This window comes from Carassius gibelio, chromosome B12 (genome assembly GCF_023724105.1).
Source record: "Carassius gibelio isolate Cgi1373 ecotype wild population from Czech Republic chromosome B12, carGib1.2-hapl.c, whole genome shotgun sequence".
NCBI classification, from domain to species: domain Eukaryota; kingdom Metazoa; phylum Chordata; class Actinopteri; order Cypriniformes; family Cyprinidae; genus Carassius; species Carassius gibelio.
In genome coordinates, this window is record NC_068407.1 from 3,461,331 (window position 1) to 3,489,246 (window position 27,916).

General features: G+C 34.9%; 1 protein-coding gene across 1 annotated transcript in view; it reads right to left on the minus strand.

Annotated features, from left to right (window-relative positions):
* Positions 1-24,238, minus strand: part of LOC127969587 (cadherin-12-like) — a 124,848-nt gene extending 100,610 nt beyond the window's left edge. The window contains exon 1 of the mRNA XM_052571666.1: positions 23,779-24,238. The gene's annotated coding sequence lies outside the window, so the exon portion shown is untranslated. The remainder of the gene's footprint in view (positions 1-23,778) is intronic.
* Positions 24,239-27,916: the final 3,678 nt, after the last annotated feature.

The following is a 27,916-nucleotide window of genomic DNA, read 5'->3' on the forward strand; positions in this document are numbered from 1 at the left end:
ACTTCACTGGAGGAAAAGTAGGACGGGGTTTGATTGACCTTTTTTTTTTTGGAGCAGGGAACGCTAAAGATGGCTGATTTCAAGACGTATTGGAATGGATTGGCCCTTTTCTCTCTGAAGGAATGTGTGTTTTGTTGTGCTTCGGCTTTTGGTTGATTCATAATTCCTTTTGAACATGTTGCTAACTAGAATGTAATGACGTTCCAAATGTGCAGGCTCTGTCATGAATAGATAAGCACTCTTTTGGACTCCCAAATACCCATATTTTTGGTTGTGTTACATTATGCCGTAACTTCTAGTGGAGCTGTAATCTGTTTTGCAAACTTTGTGCATGCATACATGTACTGTATATGTGTTTCAGGATCTGAAATGTTGGAGAATAATTAGAAGTACTGATTAACTTGCTTGATGATTATTTATATGTGTATGTTTAAGATAAATAAATAGATGCTGTTTTTTATATTCATTGCAGTATATTCATTTAAAAAAAAGTAAATAATTCGAGGACATCAATAACAACATCCACACTAGTAGTAATAATATTAATAGCAACCTTTTTATTAATATTATTTATTTTATTTTAATTTATACTTTCATTTACCAAGGACACACAATTAGATCAAACGAAAGTAAAGACATTTATAATGTAGCAAAAGATTTCTGCTTTAAATAATTGCTGTTCTTTTTTTCTCCACTTTCTATTAAATAAATAAATAAATAATAAGCTACATAATTCTATATATATATATAAATCACAATAATAACTGTTTATTGAGCAGCAAATCAGCATTAGAATAATTTCTGAAGAATCATGCGATACTGAAGACTGGAGTAATGATGCTGAAAATTTGACTTTGCCATCACAGGAATACATATTGTATTTGCATTCAAATAGAAAACACTTATTTTAATTTCTGTAAATATTTCAAAACAATACTGTATTTACTGTATTTTTCATCAGAATAAATCTGATCATGGTGAGTTTTAAACTTACAGGCTTAACAGATGTTCTACTTTTTTTTTTTTTTTCTTCATCTTCTCTGTAAGAACAGTAAGCCGAGAACTAACCAATCTCAGTAGGGGCGCTACAATCTCTTTGGATCAGTGAGGATGAGAAAGATCAACCCTCCCGGTCCCAGTACACTTAGACTATAAGCTAGCTCAGATGCTGTGTGTGCCGTGTTCAGCCGAATGGAACAGAGAACAGTGACATACTGTAGATAGAGATGCTGTTTCAAATAGAGATTTTTCGAAAAAAAACAACAACCTCACATACTGTATGAGGTGCTACGCCTGCAAGGCTCCCACAAGCACTGGCGTATCTATATGCAAAGTCTGCTGAGTGCTCCTGATTATCTCTCAGCAGGCCAAAACAGCACTTTAACTGCACTTCTTGACAGATGATATTGGATGATGACATTCCTGCTCTTCTGGAACGCTGAAAATATCTTATTCAGTTTGATCATGTTACTATTTTGTTAGCTATTTCACCACAAGAAGGTTTTTCTAATAGCACAAGACTAATGTTTTAATAATAAAACTAAGCATAAGAGTCTACAAAGAATATAGGAAGGGAAAACTTTTTGCATTTTATTTTATTAAAATAGAAGTTATTTTTTTTTTATGTGATGAAACATTAATATTCCTTTTAAGAATGTCAGTGTTTTATTTTATTTAACTTTATTAAAATAAAAAAACATTGTTTTTAAATGTTAAAATTTAATACAAATCTTCTAGAAAATGTAAATTATTTTAAGAAGCTAAATTATTTTATTTTAAGTTATAATTTGAAACCTATAATAACATATGCATTTATTTATTAAAAAAGAAAATGGTTAGGTTGAATTTTTTTTAATTTGAAAAATTTATATGAAGAATTTTGTTTTTGTTACTGTAATTAGGCAGACAAGAACAGTGAGTCTCTCTCTCTCTCTCTCTCTCTCTCTCTCCCTCTCTCTTTTGCCCCAAATATTGTTTGATTTATAGCAGCAACATGTGACCACTACTTTATTTACAAGATCTGATTTCTGTACTGTTTATATTCAATTAAGACAAAACTGACTGTCTTTACATTAATAATTTGTCCAGGGTTGTGTAGAGTCTTGCATCAGTGAAGTGCAGCTTTTGTTTTCCTTACTTGCTCGTGCACTGGCAAAACCTGTCAGGAGCTTTAGTGCATCATCCATCTCCCGGGTTTAGAAGAATGGTTCACATGAGTATGTGAATTCATTTATGTGTTTCTACATTTCCAGTTGGTAATGTATTTTTCCTCACCCTGTAGGTCATGTTTGATGGAGAGGGAATCTGCGAGTATGGATGAGGTGGGGAATAACTATTGCCTTCACTTCACCTCCAGAGTATCAGGTTCAACCCTGCTGCTGTCCGCATTCAACACCTGTGAGCAGCACGACTTCACAGGAAAAGGTATTTTTTATTTTTTATTACAGGTTTGGCTGCAAACACTCACCACATACATGTTTAATTTATTATTAGTATTATTATTATTATTATTATTATTATTATTATTATTTTTTTTTTATTTTTTTTTTACATCAAGCTCCAGAGTCAGAGCAAAAATTAATTACTAAAAGGGGCAGAGTATAATGAGTGAGTGTGTTCTGTATAATCCCTGTTTAATTGTTTAGTTATTATCAGAAATTTGAATACACACACACACATACATATATATATATATATATATATATATATATATATATATATATATATATAGAGAGAGAGAGAGAGAGAGAGAGAGAGAGAGAGAGAGAGAGAGAGAGAGAAAGAAAGATGTTATGACAAACGTTTAGTGGTCATTTGAACACGACTGAATCAATTCAATGCACACATTAAAACTTTAAGCAAGTCTTTATGTTTGAACTTCACTAAACAAATGTGCATGTGCTGCGCAAACCAACAAAATATAAAGATACAAATATGTACGGCAAATAGAAAATGTATCCATATCTAAGTTGATTATTATCCTGCTAATGCTAGAACTGGTTTTTGAGGGAGTAACGCGCAGCGCTGCTGTTTGATTGGTGATCGCGCTGTGCTTAATCCATTCATTCGTATCATAACATTAGCCTAAGTTTAAAGTATTGCCTTTTAAATATATACAATAGAACGTGTATGATGTATTATTATTATGGGTGATATTATTCTTGCCAAGCTCAAATTTCTGAGAGATGCACGGGGAGTTGTGCACTTTTCACTCATAAAGTTTACATTGATTGACTTCACACTTGTGACTTTAGAGGTCTGTGTATAATATAGCGCTGATCCCCTGGCTCACCTGTTATCTAGCAAACTCCGGACTGTGCCAGCTTCAGCCGAGCATTCAGGCAGAATTATTCCTTGTCTGTTATTCATTTTTGAAGCCATTATCCGTGCCATTTGGAATAAGGAATTTGGCTTTAGGCACACCCCTATTTACATATTTTAATTTTACATGCACCATAGATAAGGTCATAGAAAGTAACAGCTACACGCAATATTGTAATCCTAAAAAAAATGTCATACTTGCAAACTCTTTGTACGCATTATGGTTAATGCATGCTCGAGTAGTTGATTGTTTCCGACAGCGCCGACTAGTGGTTGAAGTAGTCGATCACTCGACTACTCGACTAGTTTAAGCAATCCTTTATATATATATATATATATATATATATATATATATATCTATATATATATATATATATATATATATATATATATATATATATATATATATATATATATATATTATAATTATTACTATCATTATTATATTTGTAGTATTTTTATTGTTACTTTTGAACAAGGTAGAAGGGGTTAAATTAAATATGTTTAACAAAAAAATAAGAATCAAAGGTTTCGAGAGAGAATAATGATATGTCATGGCAGTTGCTTTTCATGTTTTGTTTTCATTCTTTGTAAAATTTGAACTAGGTGCCATTTGGGTGTACATGAGAAATCTGATCTGTACTGAACACTGCCTACATTATCATCCCTTCCCCATTGCTGGCTTCCAGCAGGTGAAGAGACTTTTTATGAGCAGACCATTTATCCTATTTCTATGGTGCAGACAGATAACAAGCTAAGTGAAAGGAGGCGGTGGAGTAAAGCACAGGGAGCTGCTCGGAGGAACTTATGCACTAGGACACAATTCATTTTCGGTGAGATGCCACTGTTCAAGGCACAGTGTTCACGTTTGGTTCGTTTTATAAGCGAATCACATTGTGGTTGTTAAAGACATGAGAAAGATGTCAAGGTTGGTCAAATATGACATTGTACCTCAGTGAGCTGGCACAGGGTGACTCTGCTCAGCTCAGTTTATCCAGCATGAGTCAGCATTATACAGTGATCTATGGCGAACCAAACTTTGGCATTGAGATTCTTGTGATACAGTAGAAATTGCCCTCGGGTGCCTGTCATAATACTGCGTCTAACAGCAAAATGCCATCTTGTTATGCGAGATTAATCGTGTTGTTTCTGAATTACATTTCGATAAAGAGATACAGTGATATCCTGGCTCTCTATCTGCTGCTTTTGACATTCTTCTCTGTTTCTTTCTGTCCATCAAAAGCGTATCGGTTTCCCACCTTAAACTTTTCACCTTTCCCAAACTAAACTGAATGCATTTACCCATGCTCTTCTCAAAACCGGCTCGCTTCTTTGTTTCCAGGAAAACCTTCAGCCTCCGTTCATTCACCGCGGTACTCCCCGGGCCCTCAAGACACACGGCTCTGTCAGGATGAGTTCTTATTCCATTTTGGTAGTTGAAGAGCAATGCTTTATCTCTATCCTGGGTTCATGGTTTATTCGAGGCAGCCGTGTCGGAACAGGGGGGCCGAGCCCTAATCCAAACTGTAAGCTGTTTAGTCAAAGTATGGTGATGAAACAACGTCCTTCGCAGTCACTGTAATTTAAAGGGGGGCTTTGGGAACATGGGCAATTTTGGTTGTAAATCCGTTGCCGTCTAAGTCTTTAAAGGATTGACAGATACTGTTTTAACTTTTCTCTCTTCAATGACTCCTTTTTGTTCAAAATGTTTTTATTTTTTGTTTTTTTATTTTTTTGGCATTGGAAAACAGAAGGTCAGGTTTGAGCAAGTCTTTGTGAAGGGCTTGATGTGGTTCTTTGCTCTGAGGGTCCGGGAGGTTAATCTGCATTGGCTTGGATGTGGGTCAGAGTTGACGAGGCGTGGACAGCATGTTGGTTTCTTACTATTACACACATCAATCATGCAATAGCATTTGAAGCAATAGCATTTGAATTTGTCTGAAGGCAGCTCAAGGGGAACATTTTATTTTTGCCAAATTTTGCTTGATTGCATGCTTGCTTGATTGATTGATTGATTGATTGATTGATTGATTGATTTTTAACCATCAGGAAAACACTCTTTTTTTCTCCTGCTAAGTGGGATGTGTTCCTGAATCAACATCGTTTCTGGTTCTTTAAGAGTATTTTCATTAAACATTCCATTAGATCTCTATGATTTAAGAAATACATATTTTTAAACCTAATTTCACATTATAATTGTTTTATTCTGCTTCAGGTTATTTATTTATTTATGTATCAGTTAGCATATGAATATTAGCAGTACCTTTAATAAAATAATGCATTTTATATTATGTTCTATTGTAGTACTGTATTTACCATATGTTTAAATAATCTAAAACAAACAAATGCAATTTTAGCTTAATTTCACATTATTGTTTCATTTTACTTTGGACTAAGGTTTATTTATTTATTTATTCATTCATTAAAATCAGTATATCACTATTAAAACGTACTTCTAATAATATATATCACTTGTAAGTTCATTTTAATTATAACTGTAATGTTGTATATACAGCTACTGTTATATTTTAGGAACGTCATATTTGTGGACCTTTGATATTTATGTGCGTGTGTGTGTGTGTGTGTGTGTGTGTATATATATATATATATATATATATATATATATATATATATATATATATATATATATATATATATATATATATATATAGTGTCTCTGTCTTGCTTTAAGATATGATTGTTATAATCTTTAGTAAAATAATAGATGCACTCAGAAAAGATCAGCACTACAGGCTAGAAAGCTGAAGCGTCTCTGCGTGTATGGATACTTTAATGGTTGCTTATGTTTAATGCTAAGACTAATCGGTGACCATCCTGAGCTCAAGCAAATGTCACTGGTATTTACTCTGTAAAAACGGAATCATGAGAGCGGGTAAGAGCGTGACCCTGCAGGAAGGGAACATGAGAAGAAGAGAAAGCAGAAGCTGGAGGAAAAGAGAGAGACATCTCTGTGATTGATGAACAAACACTGAGACTGTTTGCTCCTTCCATCCAGCTCAAAGGAAACAGAGAGCCAGGCAAAAATCTCAGCCAAGAAGCCTTACTTAAGTAAGGTTTGAGCCACTGCAGCAGGAGCGCAAAGACTGAGATTTTTATTTAATTACGAATTACAGAAAGCCACCATTTGGGCACAAACATAATATTGCATTTGTGTTGTCCTTGTGCAAACTTAGAGCATATTTTTGCCATGTACTGGGTGAAATGAATGCATACTATCCAGCAACAATGTGAAATGCCCATGTATATTATTATTATTATTATTTTTTTTTTTTTTATTTTTTTTTCTAAAACAGTTAAACGTAACTGCAACGATATGTTATGATGCTATTTGTTTGATAGAAACAACCATTTGCTGGAACAGCCATGCTATTTTAGCTTCCTTATACAAAGCATTGAGCTCTTTTGTGGAGTATTGTAACTGGTTTTTAATGCCACTCGTAACCAAGCTCTCCATCTCAAGTGCAACAATGTACCAAGCAAGTTTACTACGTCCAAGAAGCCATACATAAGGCCCTAGTTATATAATGCAAGTGTCAAAATGTACTAGTTTACTAATCATGCACAAAGTTGTTTTATTTATTTATTTTTTGCATCAGTATTGTGCAAGGAACTGCTTAAAAATAAGCATTTGTTCATCAATAATCTGCCCTTTAATCATAATATGTATGAAAATAACAAAAGTTGTTAGTGTTTTGTTGTCTCTAGTGTTCATTTCACCTGGAAATGGCAGTGAACTGAATGTATACTGTAGGTAAGTTTTTGCAGTTTTAGGCAGTCAGGTATTTCCAATGAGTCTGGTTTCCAAGTGCATGTTTGTTAGCATAAACGTATTGCATTGCGTGACATTTAGTGATCTAAAATTTCTGTTTAATAACTGCTGAAATGAATGTTTTATCTTTGTTGTTGTAAGAGGAAGGTAATCCTGTCATACTGGCTTTGATGGTTAAATCAGGTCAAATGGAGTACGCAAGTATATTTATATTCTCATGAAATTCAGCTTTGTTTTAGATCAGACAGATGACATAGCAACAGATGTAGAATCACTTAGATGATACACTTCAGATGAACAGTTGATTTTCCGATGATATATATAAAGAAGATGGTGTATATTTATATATATAGACATGCACACAAAGAAATGTAATGTATATACTGTAGTGTACACACTATACATAATTTTCTTTGAAATTCCTGACCCGTTGGACTGGGAAATGACTTAACCAGAGGAAACACTTTTTCCTCTTAATGAAATGAAAATAGGTTTTGGCATGCATGGATATAACCTCAAATTTTCTGTGACATTCAGCAGCGGATGAAATATTAATTTCAAAGAGGTAGGCAAGGGCTCTAGTGAAATGCATGATTAGAAAGTAATACTTATTCATACCGACAACCTGTGTTTAAAATGAATATTTTCAGTCAAAGGCTTCGCTTTGGCCTTAGTTGTGTTTAAATAATGTGGTCAGCTTTAGTTATCTAGACAGATGCAGTAGTATGGGAATATTTTTAGTGAGATGGATCTTTCCTCTGTTTTCCATTTCCAGATAATTACACAGTTTCCAAGGATTAATGCACCTCTAAATAGTCTTATTAAGTCAAATGAGGGTATTCATGTTATTTCAGCCTCTTCAATACATTCACTGAATTGTCATGCTTAGAAAATCCTGTATTATTTTTCCTCAGCAGTCACACACTCTCAAATTAAACTTCAGTCTCATAATATCAGACACAATTTCTGACGGCTGTGCAAGCTAGAGGGCTCTTTGTGATGGACAAGTGCAAGACAATTTGTGGGGCGGCACTCAGTGCTGTCACTCAAACTATCAGCTGTCTTCCTCCACAGCTTCAAACTCAAAAGTCTTCCATGAACATGTAGCTCAGCTGCTAATGCATTGCACTAGTAACCATGCAGTTTCACTTTTACATAGTTTTAGGCATAGTTATTTTGTTTTGATGCCAACATCATATTCATTCATTTTAGACAAAAATGGCATTTTAATTGACAAGGAACTGCTAAATGCAACAAGTCTTACAGATGCTGATTAATACACAACTCCAACTTGTGTACTTGTGCATTTGCATTATTGTGTGCAGTTGTAAGTTATAATATTACATTTGTTGTGTACTATAAATGCAACTGATTAGTCAAACAATAAACAATATTTATTTGAAATATAATAGTTTGAAACATTATACAAGTCTAATCAGTTTAATGCATCCTCATTGAATAAGTATACATTTATCAAAAAAAAAAATATATATATATATATGTATATATATGTATATATATATATATATATATATATATATATATATATATATATATATATATATATATATGTATATATATATATATATATATATATATATATATATATATATATATATATGTATATATATATATATATATATATATATATATATATATATATATATATATATATATATATATATATATATATATGATAAAAATATAAATAATTATATTGTATATGTTTGAATATTAGAAAGTTTTTTATTTTATTTATTTATTTTTTATTTATTTTTATTTTTTTGGCGACAGTTGCTTCCTCCTACTTTTGGCTTCAAAAACGCTCTTCGTAACCTATGGTTGACGTCACCTGTATATGTTTTTATATACGTAGTCTGTGATAATGCCTGATAAAGCAGCTTTTGTGAGCACAGTGCTGCTGTGTGTAGAGCCTTACCGGGGAAACCACTATTTTCACTGCTTCAAAAGCAGCACCTAGTGGCAAAGAATGAATTTGCATTTCCATTCAGACCAACGCAAAAAGACCAACAAGTGGGCAGGCACTATGCTAATGTTTCATGCTGTTGTCAGCATGAAACACTTTGGGATTCGTTTTAAAATACGACTCATTTCAATGATTCAGGCTCAAATCTTTCTTTCGAGAGACAATAACTTTATACATGGTGCACTTTCAGATTTAAAACTTTGCAGGATGTTTTTAGTCATGTAGAGCTGTGTCACTAACTACATGAAAGGTATTTTTCAAAAATCCATATTAGAGGCACTTTAACACTAGTCGACCCACGCACTCTCAAATGCCAAATGCGTATGTACATATAAATACAGTATCTTACAATAATTAGTCATAATGCTTGTTAGTCCAGGGGTCTAGAGATATTTAAGGTAATTGTCTGAGCTGAGCTCATGCAGACCAGAGTTGAGTTTATATATCAGATGCGTCTTCTCTCAGTCTGACACAGAAAATCTATTAATAACACACACTCTCAAATTAAACTTCAGTCTCATAATATCAGACACAATTTCTGACGGCTGTGCAAGCTAGAGGGCTCTTTGTGATGGACAAGTGCAAGACAATTTGTGGGCCGGCACTCAGTGCTGTCACTCAAACTATCAGCTGTCTTCCTCCACAGCTTCAAACTCAAAAGTCTTCCATGAACATGTAGCTCAGCTGCTAATGCATTGCACTAGTAACCATGCAGTTTCACTTTTACATAGTTTTAGGCATAGTTATTTTGTTTTGATGCCAACATCATATTCATTCATTTTAGACAAAAATGGCATTTTAATTGACAAGGAACTGCTAAATGGAACAAGTCTTACAGATGCTGATTAATACACAACTCCAACTTGTGTACTTGTGCATTTGCATTATTGTGTGCAGTTGTAAGTTATAATATTACATTTGTTGTGTACTATAAATGCAACTGATTAGTCAAACAATAAACAATATTTATTTGAAATATAATAGTTTGAAACATTATACAAGTCGAATCAGTTTAATGCATCCTCATTGAATAAGTATACATTTATCAAAAAAAAAAAAAATATATATATATATATATATATATATGATAAAAAAATAATTATATTGTATATGTTTGATTATTAGAAAGTTTTTTATTTTATTTATTTATTTTTTATTTTTTTTTATTTTTTTGGCGACAGTCGCTTCCTCCTACTTTTGGATTCAAAAACGCTCTTCGTAACCTATGGTTGACGTCACCTGTATATGTTTTTATATACGTAGTCTGTGATAATGCCTGATAAAGCAGCTTTTGTGAGCACAGTGCTGCTGTGTGTAGAGCCTTACCGGGGAAACCGCTATTTTCACTGCTTCAAAAGCAGCACCTAGTGGCAAAGAATGAATTTGCATTTCCATTCAGACCAACGCAAAAAGACCAACAAGTGGGCAGGCACTATGCTAATGTTTCATGCTGTTGTCAGCATGAAACGGTTTGGGATTCGTTTTAAAATACAACTCATTTCAGTGATTCAGGCTCAAATCTTTCTTTCGAGAGACAATAACTTTATACATGGTGCACTTTCAGATTTAAAACTTTGCAGGATGTTTTTAGTCATGTAGAGCTGTGTCACTAACTACATGAAAGGTATTTTTCAAAAATCCATATTAGAGGCACTTTAACACTAGTCGACCCACGCACTCTCAAATGCCAAATGCGTATGTACATATAAATACAGTATCTTACAATAATTAGTCATAATGCTTGTTAGTCCAGGGTCTAGAGATATTTAAGGCAATTGTCTGAGCTGAGCTCATGCAGACCAGAGTTGAGTTTATATATCAAATGCGTCTTCTCTCAGTCTGACACAGAAAATCTATTCATAGAGAACCCCTCGGCATGGCTTGACAACTTCCAGGTATAGATGAGAGTGAATATGTATGGATAATATTGATGTGACACTTTGGGGTGTTTGTCTGAAAGTAGCACCTCTAATTCTTTGAAGTTTCTTCATCGATTTTGTTTAGTCACCGCTTGTGGCTGAGACTCTCTCCTTGTCGGCTCTTCTTCCCTCTTCGCTTCCTCTTATTTTTATTGTTTTTGCACAACAACCACTTCAAGCTTTTGATCATTCAGCAGAATTCAGCCTTTGTGTTTTCCATACTATCCCTTCTGCCATTCAGAAAGGGTAAAAGTGAAAGAAGGAGAGGAGTCACTGAGAGAGCGAGAGACTGTAATATGGCTCGGGGAAAATGGTCAGAGCCCATCTCAGAGGACCATTAGATTCTTCCCCACTTCCCCCTGTCTGTGAACTAATAGTCATTCACCTGGTTGACAGGAAATCTTTCCCCTGGTGCCAATGGGCGATGGCTGGGTTATGTTTAAGGTTACAAAGCCTCAGAGGAGAGCATCAGTTCTGTGGGCCTCCTCTAGCACTCCCGTGAGCCGTGGGCCTTCACTGCCGACCCCAGACTGATGAATGCAGCTGAAGTGGGAAGAGAGATGTGCTGCACAAATGTCTGTCAGTCTGAGAGGATATATTACCAGCTGCCGATTCCTAGCCTCTGCCTCAGACAGCACACCCACAGAGAGTCTGATGCATATTGCTCACAAAAAAAAAAAAAAAAAAAAACACTTTTCATCGTGAATTCTAGTCTGATTGACCATGAGCATATCTATCTATCTATCTATCTATCTATCTATCTATCTATCTATCTATCTATCTATCTATCTATCTATCTATCTATCTATCTATCTATCTATCTATCTATCTATCTATCTATCTATCTATCTATTGATTCCTAGTCTATCTCTCTATCTATCAATCTGTCTGTCTGTCTGTCTGTCTGTCTATCTATCTATCTATCTATCTATCTATCTATCTATCTATCTATCTATCTATCTATCTATCTATCTATCTATCTATCTATTGATTCCTAGTCTATCTATCTATCTATCTATCTATCTATCTATCTATCTATCTATCTATCTATCTATCTATCTATATGTCTATCTGTCTGTCTGTCTGTCTGTCTGTCTGTCTGTCTGTCTGTCTTTTCTATCTATCTATCTATCTATCTATCTATCTATCTATCTATCTATCTATCTATCTATCTATCTATCTATCTATCTATCTATCTATCTATCTATCTATCTATCTATCTGTCTGTCTGTCTGTCTGTCTGTCTGTCTGTCTGTCTGTCTTTTCTATCTATCTATCTATCTATCTATCTATCTATCTATCTATCTATCTATCTATCTATCTATCTATCTATCTATCTATCTATCTATCTATTGATTCCTAGTCTATCTATCTATCTATCTATCTATCTATCTATCTATCTATCTATCTATCTATCTATCTATCTATCTATCTATCTATCTATCTATCTATTGATTCCTAGTCTATCTATCTATCTATCTATCTATCTATCTATCTATCTATCTATCTATCTATCTATCTATCTATCTATCTATCTATCTATCTATCTGTCTGTCTGTCTGTCTGTCTGTCTGTCTGTCTGTCTGTCTTTTCTATCTATCTATCTATCTATCTATCTATCTATCTATCTATCTATCTATCTATCTATCTATCTATCTATCTGTCTGTCTGTCTGTCTGTCTGTCTGTCTGTCTGTCTGTCTGTCTGTCTGTCTGTCTGTCTGTCTGTCTGGAATATGCATCTAGAATACACAAGTGATCAAAAATTTGTAAAATTACCAAAGTGGTATCTATCTATCTATTGATTCCTAGTCTATCTATCTATCTGTCTGCCTGTCTGTCTGTCTTTTCTATCTATCTATCTATCTATCTATCTATCTATCTATCTATCTATCTATCTATCTATCTATCTATCTATCTATCTATCTATCTATCTATCTATCCATCCATCCATCTATCTATCTATTCCACCAAATTCTCAAAATCAGCAAGCTTTGCTTTTCTTGTTAAACATTTTTGAAGTTCAGTAAAAGTATTTATCCTTTAATTCACATTTAAAAAGTAATTCACTATCCTGTTTGCTACCTCAATTCAATCTAAATTTCGGTTCAATTCAAAATTCAAATAAAATGTGTTTTCATATCAATCCAGAATGGCACACAACCCTGTTGCACATTGCTTCATCACATTTTCTGGCCTATAGTGTAACTGACTCTCATACTGTCTATATGGATAGAGTTCAGGGTATGTTTGAAAATGTCATGCTGAGATTGATCCAAATGCAGCATATGTGGCAATATATGCAGACAGACAATACCTCTCTTTCTATTTTACACACGAGTGCTCACACATTTTCTGTCCCTGCTGCAGAGGTGGTGTTTTCTGCATGGCTCTGGTAAGACTTCAGCCAGTTCGTTTCTGTCTGGATGTTGTTTCACTGCGTGGGTTTCACTCCGGCCCAGGAAAACCAATGAATATATTCTAACTTTCCTCTACAGCATGAACCCATCAGCTATCCAAATGGCACTTTGACAGATATTCAAATATGGGGGAAAGCTCATAAATTACACCTCATGCAATTTCAGTGTGTTGGAAGAGAAAAAAAAAAGAAATGGTTCATGTAAAACACTTTAAAGTATCAAAGTCCAGCAGAGATATGAGTTAACAGTATTAGAACAGAACAAGTGGAGAATGTCACTGCACACAGAGCATCCACAGAAAGAAGAGAGGAAGGTTTAAAAATGGGAGATATCACGGCACGGTATGTGAATCACATGCTGTTGAACAGAAATGAACCATGCAGAGAGGAATGCAAATGATATCACAATTTTTTAACTTGCATATTCTGACACATTTACAGAATATTATAAAACAGAATATTTACTGTTAATCAGTGCAAGTTGGGACTTAATTTTATTAGTCTGGGTTTGATTGTACTGAAAGAATAGGAGAATAGCAATTCTACTGGCCTACTTGTATTTTGACAAAGGCTTGCTTGAAAGTAAATATATATATATATATATATATATATATATATATATATATATATATATATATATATATATATATATTTTACTTTCAAGCAAGCCTTTGTCAAAATACAAGTAGGCCAGTAGAATTGCTATTCTCCTTTTATAGAAATATTCTGTTTTATAATATTCTGTAAATGTGTCAGAATATGCAAGTTATATATATATATATATATATATATATATATATATATATATATATATACATATATATATATATATATATATATATATATATACATATATATACATATATATACATATATATATATATATATATATATATATATATATATACATATATATACATATATATATATGTATATATATATATATATATATATATATATATATATATATATATATATATACATATATATATATATATATATACATATATATATATATATATATATATATATATATATATATATATATATATATATATATATATGTATATACATACATATATATATATATATATATATATATATATATATATATATATATATATATATATATATATATATATATATACATGTATATATACATATATATACATATATATATATATATATATATATATATATATATATATATATATATATATATATACAGTATTTTCCGGACTATAAGTCACACTTTTTTTCATAGTTTGGCTGGTCCTGCGACTAACAGTCCAGTGTGGCTTATATACGTTTTTTTTCGACATCATGACGTATTTTTGGACTGATGCGACTTATACTCAGGTGCGACTTATAGTCCGAAAAATACGATATATATATATACAGCAGGAGGTTGAGTAAATAAAGGCTATTTTTATTTCTGGATTAATTATTGCCTCTAGTTTCTTTCTTTTTTTCTTTATTATTATTATATATATATATATATATATATATATATATATATATATATATATATATATATATATATATATATATATATATATATATATATATATATATATATATATATGCTGTTCCAAACCTGTATGGATTTACTTCTGTTCAGAAAAAAAAATAAAAATAAAAAAACTTTTTCTACTATGGAAGTCAGTGGGCATCAACTGTTTGGTTGCCAAGATGATTGAAAATATCTTCTTTTTTATGTTCCACACAAATAAATTCATACAGGTTTGGTATAACCTGAGAGTGAGAATTTTTTTGTAGACTATGATAATTTGTGATATTTCATTATATGTCCTTATCTGTGCAAACTTGGTTACACAAGAAAAGTTATTTCAAAAGATGGGAAAATATATATTTGATGAAAGGTTCTGAAAACTTTTCTTTTTTTTTGTCTTTTTTTTTTTTTTTTTTTTTTTTTGCAACTGTCTTTAACTTCCTTTATACTTCTTCCAAGCCACCTCTGCATTGGCAAAGGATTTCTCTACATCCCACTTTTTCTTGCTTTTCTTTCTCACAAAGGAAATGCAATAGTTCTTCATTGTCTGCATAACCTTGGAGATGATGTAGAGAAAGAGAAAGAGGAATTAAAAATGTGAAAGATGGTTGACGCTTAATTGAAGTGTTTATCTATTACACAGAGGCATCAGAGTAAAATTCTAGTTAGTATGTAGATGCATTGTAGCATTAATGTTCATGCTACTGCCATGTAGTGTGTGTACGAGTAGCTGCTGGAAAAGAGCAGTGAGGAAGGAGACAAATCAATATAAACGATGGGGAGAAGTGGCTATCATTCAGGGGGGAAACAGGTGCAATATCTCTCTCAGATAGGAGCCCATCCATCACAGCCAGACTTTAATTTGAGATGTTTAGGCCCCCTTCTGCTGATTGTCTCTCAGCATGTGAGTGTGTGTGTGTGTGTAGGGGTGGCAGGTGGAGGGTGACAGTGAGGGGTTACCTGTTCAAAATAAAGCAGAAAAAAGCTTGAAAGTAGTGGAAATGTTGAGGTCTGATGGCGGAAATTGACACATGTGAAAGTGAGGGGAATTGCCAAAAAATAAATAAAAAAGTGTCTCTGTTCTAATGTCAAGTGAATTGCCTTTCATTACAACTGTAATGGACTGATTTGAAATGTTCCAAATACAAGGCAGCTCTCTTTGTTACAAAAATAGCACCCTTCTTGCACTCTTCTGTAGCTAAGATAAAACATATTATTGCAAAAATCATATGTGAATAATAGTGAAAATAAATGAAATAGTAGAAAAATAGAGTAGAAATATTTGGTATTGCAATTATTTTTTTTTCTATGTTAATATATTTTAAAGTGCAATTAATAACTTTACTTACTTTAAAATGCAATTATTATAAAGTTTAGGGTCAACAAGAAGTCTCTTATGTTCATCAAGACTGCATTTTTTTTATTATTTAATTAAAATCACAGTAAAAAAACGAAATATTGTTAAATAGTATTACAATTCCAAATAATTGTATTCTGTTTTAATAAATGTAAAAAATAAAACTTATTCCTGTGTTGGCAAAGCTGAACTTTCAGATGAACCCTCAGAAACGATCCAAATTTGCTGATTTGGTGCTCAAGAAACATTTCTTAGTTAGTTCTCAGTTATGCTGCTTAATATTTTTGTGGAAACTCTCTGCAACATTATACATGTCTTTACTGTCTTTTTTAACCAAATTAATGTATTCTTGTTGAATAAAAGTAGTAGTATCTAAAACAGACCACTATTAAACTCTTTTTGTTTATATTTTTAGTTACCAAGTTCATTTTAGGTTTAAAATGAATAATGATTTATTTAAGTCCATCTGCCATCTATTTTTGGAGCTTTTTGCAAAGCATTATGGGAATGCATTCTTTTTGAAGGACATATCTATATATGCTGCCTTTGAATTTGGCTAAAAGAAAGCATGTATAATGCCTACCTACGTAGACAGCTCGGTAGCTTTTGGAACAGAGTTGGGAAACGCTGTATTGTTGCCTTGAACACTGAAACGTGTCAAAATGATTTTCATTTTCTTTCACTTTTTTCCAGGCTGCTATCAGTTCAATAGCTTGTGCATCAGAGTTGGTGCATTATACGTTTCAAGACTTTCAGAATAGCAGTAACCATGTCACGGCAGTGACGGATATATCTGTAACTGTACCAAGGTGACATTTCAATTGTGTGCCAGCAAACGCGTGCACGAACTCACACACGCAAGCAGCTCTGCCTGTGATAAAACACTATAGAAATGACTCCCTTTATTGAAGCTTTAAACTACATATGGCCCAAGGTGAAAGGAGTGCAAATAATCTCAATTATTGATCGGCGTTGGGCAGAAGGCTCTCCGCAGGAGTGTTGTTGATGGTTGATGGCATATCCGGATGAGTGATCTGGTCGGATCTCTCGCTCTGGATGAAAATGATAATGGATACTCTGATACACACACACACACACACACACATCCAAGTTCAGTAGCAGGAGCTATCATTGCTGAGGACACGAAGGAGGGTGAGAGCTGCTGCTCTGTCCTTCCATTAAAATTACATGGGTGAAGAGAAAGGAACAGAGACAGGAAAGCAGGAAGAAAGATCCTAGCAAGAGTTAGAGATGCAGAAAGAAAATAAAGAGAACCAGAGCACAGAAAGAAAGAACTTAAAGGTGTAGTTCACTTAAAAATTTAAATTCTGTCTTCTTTTTTTTAAGCTTCATGTTGTTTCCTCTATGACTTCCTTTTTTCTGCAGAGCACAAAAGAATACATTAACAAGATGGTTACGGTTGTGCTATTTCCATGGAAATAAATGGCGACTTAAGCTTTCAAGCAACAAAAAAGCATCATGAAATAGGTCCATATGACTCATGCAGTATAGATCAATCTTCTGGATTCATAAAAAGACATTTGGCAATCTTTTCCTCCAGTAAGCTGTTATTTGTTGTGACTAGAATATTAAGTGAGAGGGTTGAACTGGATCACTCAGATTCATTAATGAATCATCTACTGGATTCCGATTCACATTGTGAATCAAATACTGATGATTCAAGTGATTCATTCAGGAATTGGACATATCTATTTTCCAGTCAGTTATAATGTGGCATCAGAACATAGCACACAAGTCATATGGGGCATTTTTATGCTGCAGTGCTCAGGTATTAATTGAAAAAGAGCCTTGAAAAAAAATCTTGAAATGTTCCTTTTTTGTTTTCTGCAGAAGAACATCTCGCAGTTATGGGACAACTTGAGGGGTAAGTAAATGTTGACAGAGGTGTCATTTTTGGATTTAAATATTCCTTGAACTAAGGCCTTGATGTTAGCTATGTACTGTTTTGTGGTAATAATCCAAAAAGTATTCATTTATGGACAATATTTCCCATCTTTTAACCATTGTAACTAGAATTAATTGTAGTGAACCAGATCTGTCTGATTCATTATTGAATGTTTCAAACCCAACTCCGATTAGCATTTCTGAACTATCTCCATGCCAGTCAGTTATTGTGTTTTCAGAATACAGCACACATTTCAAATGGAACATTTTTATGATGCATTTTTATAAAGTTACATAGTTTTGGAATGGTGTGAAGGTGAGTAAGTGATGAAAGAGCTGTCATTTTTGGATAAACCATTCCTTTGACTGTTTGAGGCCTTGGTTCAGCTGGCCTGTCGCTCACCTTTCTACAACCCATTCAGTCTCCAGGATATCTGAAGGCCCTGGTCAATCACACAATAAGTACACGGGATTACCGTGGATCTTTGCTGCAGCCCACGGCAGTGATATCCTCCTCTGTACAGCACTGCCCGGCCATTCACTCCCTCAATGCTCCTGCACTGCATCAGCGATGCCTTTCTTAAAAGAGAGAGCTTATTCAGCTGCATTATGCATTGAGATCGCTTTAAGAGAGAAGCAGAGATAAGCGGCTCAGGTTTGTGTGAATGAAAAGAGCCACTGGGCTGGTTGAAATAAGGAACTTGATGCTTTGGAGTGTAGAGGGAGTGTAAAATAACTAAGAAGTGTGTAAAGGACGTGTTGTGAAGTATCTCTGAGCCATATCATATACTTTAGCAGCATTTTCTTTTCTCTGAAGTCCACTTATCATATTAAAGGTTTCTTGCTGCAGAAACTGTAATCTTTTAGTTTTTCATGAACATTTGTCTCCTTCTATGTGACCTTTAGAATTAATAAACACTACATGTTTTAGCTACTGTTCCATTAGTATTTCTACAGTACATAAATGCCCTTTTTGAATGTAAAATGAGTAACTGCAGTTACAAGTTGTGGATTTGCTGTGGATTCTAGTATATGCGATGGATACAAAATCTTATTTACACTACCAATCAAAAATGTATAGTTCTTAAAGAAATCTCGTATGCGCACCAAGCCTGCATTTATTCAGAACTACAGTAATACAGTGAAATATTATTGCAATTTAGACCTTATTCTTTTTTTATTTATTTTCGTATAATTTATTCTGTGAAGGAAAAGCCAAGTTTTTCAGTCTTCTTTTTTAAATTTTCTTCAGTGTCACATCTTACTGAAATCATTCTAATATTCTGATTTGTTGCTCAAGAAGCATAACACATTTTTTTAAGAATTTAAAAAAGGACAGCATTTTGTTTGAAATATAACAGCAAAAATATAAAAATATTTTTTTTTCTCTCTTTTTGTCAATTTAATTGGTACTTGCTGAATAATAGTTTTAATTTCTTTAAAAAAAAAAAAAAAAAAAAAAAAAAAAATCGGACTGAACCCACACACAAAACAGCACATGCAGAAATATGAAAAATAAATAATAAATAAATAAATAAAAATAATGTTTAGTAAACATTTGCCAAATCAGATGATACCTGTTTGATACCTGATTATAATTTAATCTTATTTTAACTCAACATTTACTTTATTCCAATTGGTTTCAATTTTATTTTAGCATTATTTATTTACTGTATTTATTTTCCATTTTCAGGATGATAGCTATGATGTACAATAGTGATTTCATCCATGCACTTAATTTTGAAAGTAGGTTTACCTTGTTACAACAATTACTGGTCTTTCAGTTGCTCATCTCTAACATTAAGATCCTTAAGAAGAACACAAAGTAACAAAATCGAATGGACTTCCTCACATCTGAATACACTGTCAGACAAATACATGTGCAAAAAGTGTTCCTTTAACTCATATATACAGTACAGACCAAAAGTTTGGACACACCTTCTCATTCAAAGAGTTTTCTTTATTTTCATGACTCTGAAAATTGTAGATTCACACTGAAGGCATCAAAACTATGAATTAACACATGTGGAATTATATATGGAATTATATACATAACAAAAAAGTGTGAAACAACTGAAAATCTGTCATATTGTAAGTTCTTCAAAGTAGCCACTTTTTGCTTTTATTACTGCTTTGCACACTCTTGGCATTCTCTTGATGAGCTTCAAGAGGTAGTCACCTGAAATGGTCTTCCAGCAGTCTTGAAGGAGTTCCCCGAGAGATGCTTAGCACTTGTTGGCCCTTTTGCCTTCTGTCTGCGGTCCAGCTCACCCCTAAACCATCTGGATTGGGTTCAGGTCCGGTGACTGTGGAGGTCAGGTCATCTGGAGCAGCACCCCATCACTCTCCTTCTTGCTCAAATAGCCCTCGATGCCTTCAGTTTGACTCTACATTTTTCATAGTCATGAAAATAAAGAAAACTCTTTGAATGAGAAGGTGTGTCCAAACTTTTGGTCTGTACTGTACCTTTGTACCTGTGTGGATGGATGCATGTTACTAACTTAAGGTACCCTTTAATGGGTAGATAAGGTAGATGGGGAATTTTTTATTTTTTCTGACAATGTATCAGCTGGAATGTTTCTTGTGTTTGGCAATAAAAGAAGAGTTGCTTACACTGAAAATAGGTGTTATGCATATTCAGGCTTACATATGTGTATATGTGCTTTCTGCATGACCCATTTGTTCATCTTATTTCCATAATGGTCTGGTTGGACTGGGAACAGAGCGTCTACAGTGCATTGAATTATTTAATTTCAAAAGAGCACGTAAAACCTTTGGCCCATGATATGGTGTTTAATTTGGTTGTTTTATAGAGATGGATAGGCTGGGGGTTTTATGGGAATGGTCAAGGGGTTCAAGGTTAATCTGGACATGTGGGTCTATAGTACACACACACACACACACACACACACTCAAATACATAAGTGTGTTCAGCTGTTATTGACCCTCGTTTTCATGTCCCTGGACCTGTGCCATTTCATGTCATCACTCCCTCTCAATTCCAATTGAATTCTGATGAGAGCGACATAGGGACATGTCAAATCTTGCGTTCTCGATCCCCTCCGTCTCAGGGTTCCCATCTGTTTTGAGCTGATTAGACCTCATTTAGCTCATCCTCAAAGCCGTCTCTCCCTCAGAGCTGTCTCCCTCCCTCTGTGCTGATCGTCTCTCTCGGATCTGTCTGTCTCTTGTTACCAACTGGTCAAAAGAGGATTCCTCATTAAACCCAATGCTAGCGCATCTGCTGTAGCTGGCTCTGGGGAATTGGACTCTTGTTGGGACACGGCTTTGTTTTCACCAGTAGCTCAGATCACTAGCTCTGCTTCTTCTACTGTCTGCTCTGATCTTGAGCACAAAAGGCAAACCAAGACCTGCCAGCTCGGGGTTTCTAAAGTAAGTTCAGGAGGGATCTTTGGACTGTCCCTGCCTACTGATTTCAGACACTGATTGAAGCCCGTCTTTGTAAAGGCTGGCTTGATCCCGGGAAGAGATAGGATGCATTTCGGCATCATCTGTGAGTTAAATTCCGTCCACTGCCTGTTGTGCATTCAACTCTTTTTATTTTCATTTTTTTGTCCTAGAGTGTCCCACAAATCCATGCAACCTTTAACAGATGGACGAGATCAGTTTTTTTTTTTTTTTTTACTGTGGGATGTTTGCAGTGTTGCGACGGATCAAATGAAAATAGGCGGATAATACAGTTTGAGATGGGCTGATATTGTGTCATATTCCTAGCACATCACGTCCTCTCATTTATGACAGCTAGAGATGGAGTCTGGATGAATTTAAGTGGATGACACAGCTCACCTCCTATTATTTTAAATGCCGTTTTCTACTTTGTGGTTTATTCTAGGAATGCTGATGCAGAATTTTACTATTCAGAAGGGATTATGCCACACCGCTCCTAACACATAACAGCTGCCACAATACAGTTGTTCAAACAGCCAATGAAAATTATAGATATGAAAATTATGTCTCTGAGGGAAATCTCAATGCCAGAGTGTGATTCTATATTTGGTTACACTTGCCATAATAATGAGTATTTCTGACACTCATGAAGTGCTTTCCAAAAAGATTTCTAACATGAATTATGGGTTTGATCTACTGTATATATTAAATGTACAGATAGTGTTCATTTTGCATCTCAGTGCAAAATTAGATTCTGTAGATTCAGGTAATATGATGTTAGAACAGTGCAACTCTCTTACTGGGTTTCACTGGTGAAAGATCTTGAGGTCCAAATTTCTAAGACCACTTGCGGAAACTACTGTTTTGCATTTGTTGTCATCTAATACAAGCTTTTTCATTTCAAATGATATTATCAGCACAACAAACTACCTGGAACATTTTATAAACATTGGCATGAACTCAACAAGAGTAAAACCTGATGCTCAATGGTCTCCAGAATGATTTTGAATGTTCCAAAGAACATAATGCAGTTCACTTGGTTAGTTTCACAAATTTGCTTACATTTGATGAGCAGGTGAATATTTTTATTTATTTATTTTTTTTTATTTTTTTTGTGTGTGTGTAAACTTTCAAAAACATGTTTTACTCAATTTAAGTTTAAATGTATGTATATCAGCAACACAGAAACCGCTCGAGGTCTAATCCCTCTCGCGTGTCACAAATTCCATAATCTCTGTGAGATTAAATTAGCATGTACATAAACACCAGACCCCGGCGCTTGGTACATGAATATCTCTATTAATAGAATGACAATGATGTGTGAGAAACAAAGACTTAACAAGTGCATTACGCGGATTAAGTCTGGTTCTCTTTCATAATTCACAACATGCCGAAACTGTTCATTGCACTTTTGTTTCATCTGGGAACAAACTGTCAGGGAAACACTGCATTTTAGAGCCACTTGAGATATCCAGCATTGCTAGTAATTTGTCTATCTTTCCGAGTCCTCAAAAGCACTTGAAACAGGTCCTTGATGTTGCTCAAATGTCTCTTGGTGCCAGCTCTTATTTAAAAAAAAAAAAACCTTGTTATTCACTACTCTGTGGCAGTGAAAAGCGAAGCACGCACCTGCTTTTATATGTAAATGTTGACTCACACTCATAATTGAGGCTCACACACACTTCAGGTATGAGTTTTTGCACTGGTGGGTTGCAATCAGGACTTCCACTCCAATCTCTGCCAGCATCAAGCCAGTTTTTATCTCGCTCTGAAGAGTCAGGCAGCAAAACAACCTTCCCTCATCTCAGCCTCGACAGTCAACCTCTCATGTCTTTCCAAAAAAACGAGGGCAAAAACGGTTAGTTCTAAAGGGTGCCGGGATTAATCATCGGCTTGTCTCCTTCTGGAGTCTTAGCACTGAAAGTACTGCAGCTTACATGACTATACGATTGGGGATAAGCACTCATAATTGAAGATGCTGACAGGTCAGTGATTTAGCTGGAGCTTGAGAGGAACCCAACACTTACACCAAGAGTTATGAGCTCAGTTTTTTTTTTTTTTTTTCACACACTCCAGAGCTCTTCATTACTGTCCTGGTAATAAAGTCCACATCAGCAAAACACACAGATTCACATGATTTGAGCACAGAAAACGTCCTACCTTAATTGAGTCCTTTTCCACCAGCAGAAATAGATGGATGGAGGCTTGGAATCAGTAAAATCCAAATGCTTGTCCAACTCTCTTCCTTTATCTGCCCTCACCCTCTTTCTCCTCTTCGTTTCACCTTGCCTTCGTTGTTTTAGTTCCTTGTTTTCTCATCTACTCTCTCTCAGGAGTCTTCCGTTCTTGTTCATCCTGTACAGTGCAGAAGCGGATACAGATGCGCGTGCCGCTAGTGAGGAACGGAAAAAGAGAGGTGAGCGAACGCGCGCGCGAAAGAGAGTGCCGAAGTGTATGTCCCTGCGGTTGAGAATGAACAGTGTGTGTGTGTGTGTGTGTGTGTGTGTGAGAGAGAGAGAGAGAGAGAGAGAGAGAGAGAGAGAGAGAGTGCCAGTGAGTGAGCTGGTCACAGAGAGAAAGACTGAGCGGAATGAGGGAATGCTTTGCTGACTGGCTCGCTGGCTCGCTGGCTCGTGGCGCGCGTGATTGGAGAGAGTGCGACCCCTGTCAGGTCTCGGGAGTGAGGGATCTTCATCAGCTAGATTATGGAGCCTCCCGTCCATCCCTCGTTTCCTCCTTTCACCCCTCCCCCCCTTCCTCCCGCCAGTCCCGCAGAGAAGCGCGCGATCGGTGCGGTCATCGCAGGGATATGCTAATCATTCCGTTCTCACGGGGAAACGTGTCTCTTCCAAACTAATGCACTCGCAGATGTCCTGTGTTAGTCTGGTTTGTTCGTCTCTCTCTGTGTATCATTTTGTTTTTGTGTGCAGGTAAATAGTGACCAGCGAGCTTGTCAAATCAAATTCCAGTTCAGTTCTAGAATTTAAACTGACAAAACGGAATATATATATATATATATATATATATATATATATATATATATATATATATATATATATATATATATATATATATATATATATATATATATATATTGCAGGATACTGCATTGTGTCATTTATAGCCAAAGTATAATTTAAGAGTATTGATGGCTGGTTTAATTGTTTTGACAGTGTAAAACTCAATTTAGCTAATTATGTTCATAGAAATGTCTATTTAGGAAAAAAACTTTTGAGAAATTGTAGGGCATATAAACAGGCATAATTAATCAAATAATGATGTCCTGTCATAAAAGTTGTGTTGGCTTAATGAAATGCCCCTATAAATTCATCTTCCTGTCCAATTCAATATCCCATTTAGATCATGAATTAAAAAAGAGCTGAAGAGGAATCTTTCCCTACTACAACGGCAATGGGTATCATTAGTTCAAAACAAAACAGTACTGAAGTGATTTCCAAATGCTTCTCCCACCCCCTAACATGCTAATCATGTTGTTTGCATGTTTATTTATTTATGTATGTATGTGTCTCTGCGGATATTTAAACCATTACTCTTCAGAAATGGCAGGTCTTCATTAATGCTGACCTATTTTTGAGGGATTCCTGCTGCTCAGCAGCACCAGCACATTGATGGATGTGGGGAGCATTCATACGCAAAAAAAAATATTATACAGTGGGGGGCTGAGACCACTAGGGGAAATCATTCTGTTTTTCTAATCCAAACCTTTCCCACAAATGATATGCATATTTAGTTTTTTTTTTATTTTATTTTTTACTGAAAGTCTGAAATTGTACTTTCCCCTTCATAATTTGGTGCAGTGCTGCTTTCAGAAACTAGTTGTCATGATGGCTGAATGTATGAATTTAGGCTGAAGTCTTTTACACTCAGCACCAACTCCTACCCTCATAAAGTGACAGGCAAATATAGATGGTGATATGTAACCTTTAAGGTTTTGTCATTATGAGGAGCTGTGTGTCTTGACGGCCATCACTCATATGAAAGGTTAACTTCTCCGTTCACATTTCTCATGCATCACAAATAACCAGACCTATTATTCATAAATGCAACACGAAATAATGTTTTTTTCTTAAAGTGTGCCTACAAGGTTCTTTTTGGAAGCGAAGTAAACCAACTTTTTGTCATGGTCAGAAAGAAAATAAGCGAAGATCTGTAAACTTCTCTTTGAATCGAAGATGTTTTTATTTTTTTTAGCATGTCTGACAAAATGTCTTATTCTTTTTTTTTTTTTTTTCCTAACCTTGTTCAGTTTTTGTGCAGAAAAAAAAAAGAAAAAAGAAAAAGAAAAGCAATGACATCATAGATGCCTGAAGTTTTTAATGGGTTGTCCTTCAGGATGGCATAGGGAAGAAAGAACATGGTTTTTTATCACTGTCCTCCACCATATTCATCTTTCTGGACTGCCACATATAAATTATTTACTTTTTTTAATGTTAAAAACTCATTTAATTCTAAAACTGATCCATTTTACACTATAAGGAAACCATTTTTTTTTTTTTCGTTAACGTTCGGTTTGTTGCCTTTTCTATTCCGTTTAGTTTTTCTTCTATGCATATCTAGATTGTTTCTCCGTTAAATAAAAGTTACAAAAGTTCAGAAAAAAGAAAAAAAAAACTTGCATGTCTTACATGCTTACATTATCTCTTATTGTAAAGTTCTGTAAGTAATGTCAGGGATAAGGACATTTCCAGATTAAAAAAAAAACACTCCAAATGCAAATTATCAAGAGATCCAAGAAAGTTCAGATCACAAAACCTCTTTTCAGACATCATTTACACCTGCATGTATCGCAGACACCTGAGAATAATGTTAATACCTGGTCTAAACAGTGCCTATGTTTTGTTGTGGCACTTTCAGTAATCATTTTGAACGAGCTAATTATAATTACCTCATTACAACTTAATGCCTGACAGGAATATTCTACAGAACTTCAAATGAACTTTTCTCGGCTCTCCTGATAATTATTATTTATTTTTTTCAAGGGTTTTTATTTGCCTTAAGCAATCTCAGATCTAACAGAGCGAGCCGATGCTGATAATCAGAGTGATGGTGTTAAGGAAGCAGTTGTTCGTAGTGATTCATTGGGACAGCTCCCCCTCTGCCGGAACAGCGAGTGATCAGAGATTAATTAAGCAGGTGTACAGCTGTGACAGAGCAGCGTCCAAACATATGGACATGAATAGTGCGAGAATGAGACAGGCACACAGGGACAGCCAGGCTAAACGATCCTGCGTAGTGTCTTTCCTTCTCCCTCAATGATTAAATCCCCAGACTGCTTAGTTCAGATGTGCGGGGAGCTACATTCAGTATGCTTCCATCGCTTTGTTGGATTGGAGGACGCACACACATACCGTCAACTCCCTAAAAGCTCCAGACATGCCCCATCCACACTCAGGGTCACCTCCTGTCCAGATGGTGTGTAACCCTCAGTGGGGCGTGAAGATAATCCTCTCAGAAAACACACACACATACACAAATATAAAACACATGCTGAGGAGGGAGAAGGTAAAGATGAACTGTCAACCCTTTTGCTTAAGTGTACTTGTGCTTTCGGTTGTAGACCATTGCTATGCTGACTGTAGGGATTTCCACATATCTGTTCTTTTATCTCGGCTTGTGTAGCTGAACGAAACTCGACATAGTCTCTTGGGTGCCTTACGAGAGGTTTTACATCTAAACTTGTCTTTCAAGCAGTCTGTCTTTGTGTCTCTCTCACTCAACATGTTTTAGATTTCTGGACCTGTTGAGTTCAGAGAGTCCTGGGAGTTTTTCATATGTCTGATGCTGTCTGGGAGAAAACTGCACGAGGGTGTCATGCCCACCGCTGGAATCGCTCTGTGAATATGAGATTATCTGTAAATTAATGTTCGCAGAGAATTAGCAACTTTAGGCACTGGATTTCCTAGACAATGTGGAGATAAATCAAATGATCAGGGTTGAAATCCAAGTGGATGGATGCCAGTTCACCCGATGCACAGTAATTCAGCATGGCATTTTGCACTAATCACTCACAATCCAGTTTAATCAGGCCTTAAGTGTGCTTAAACAGCACTGTGAGTATTTAAAATTAAGTCATTGTCTTTGTTTGCATTGCACATGGACTTGTCTAAACTTGCCTTCAACCAATCTGTCCTTGTGTATGTCTCAATCAACAGCTCCTCAGTAGAGTTTAGAGAGTCCTGTGAATTGCTTTCTCTCAAATATCTGATGCTGTCTGACAGAAAACTGCACAAGGGTATCATGACCACAACTGAAATTGTTTGCTGCACACAAAGCTGCA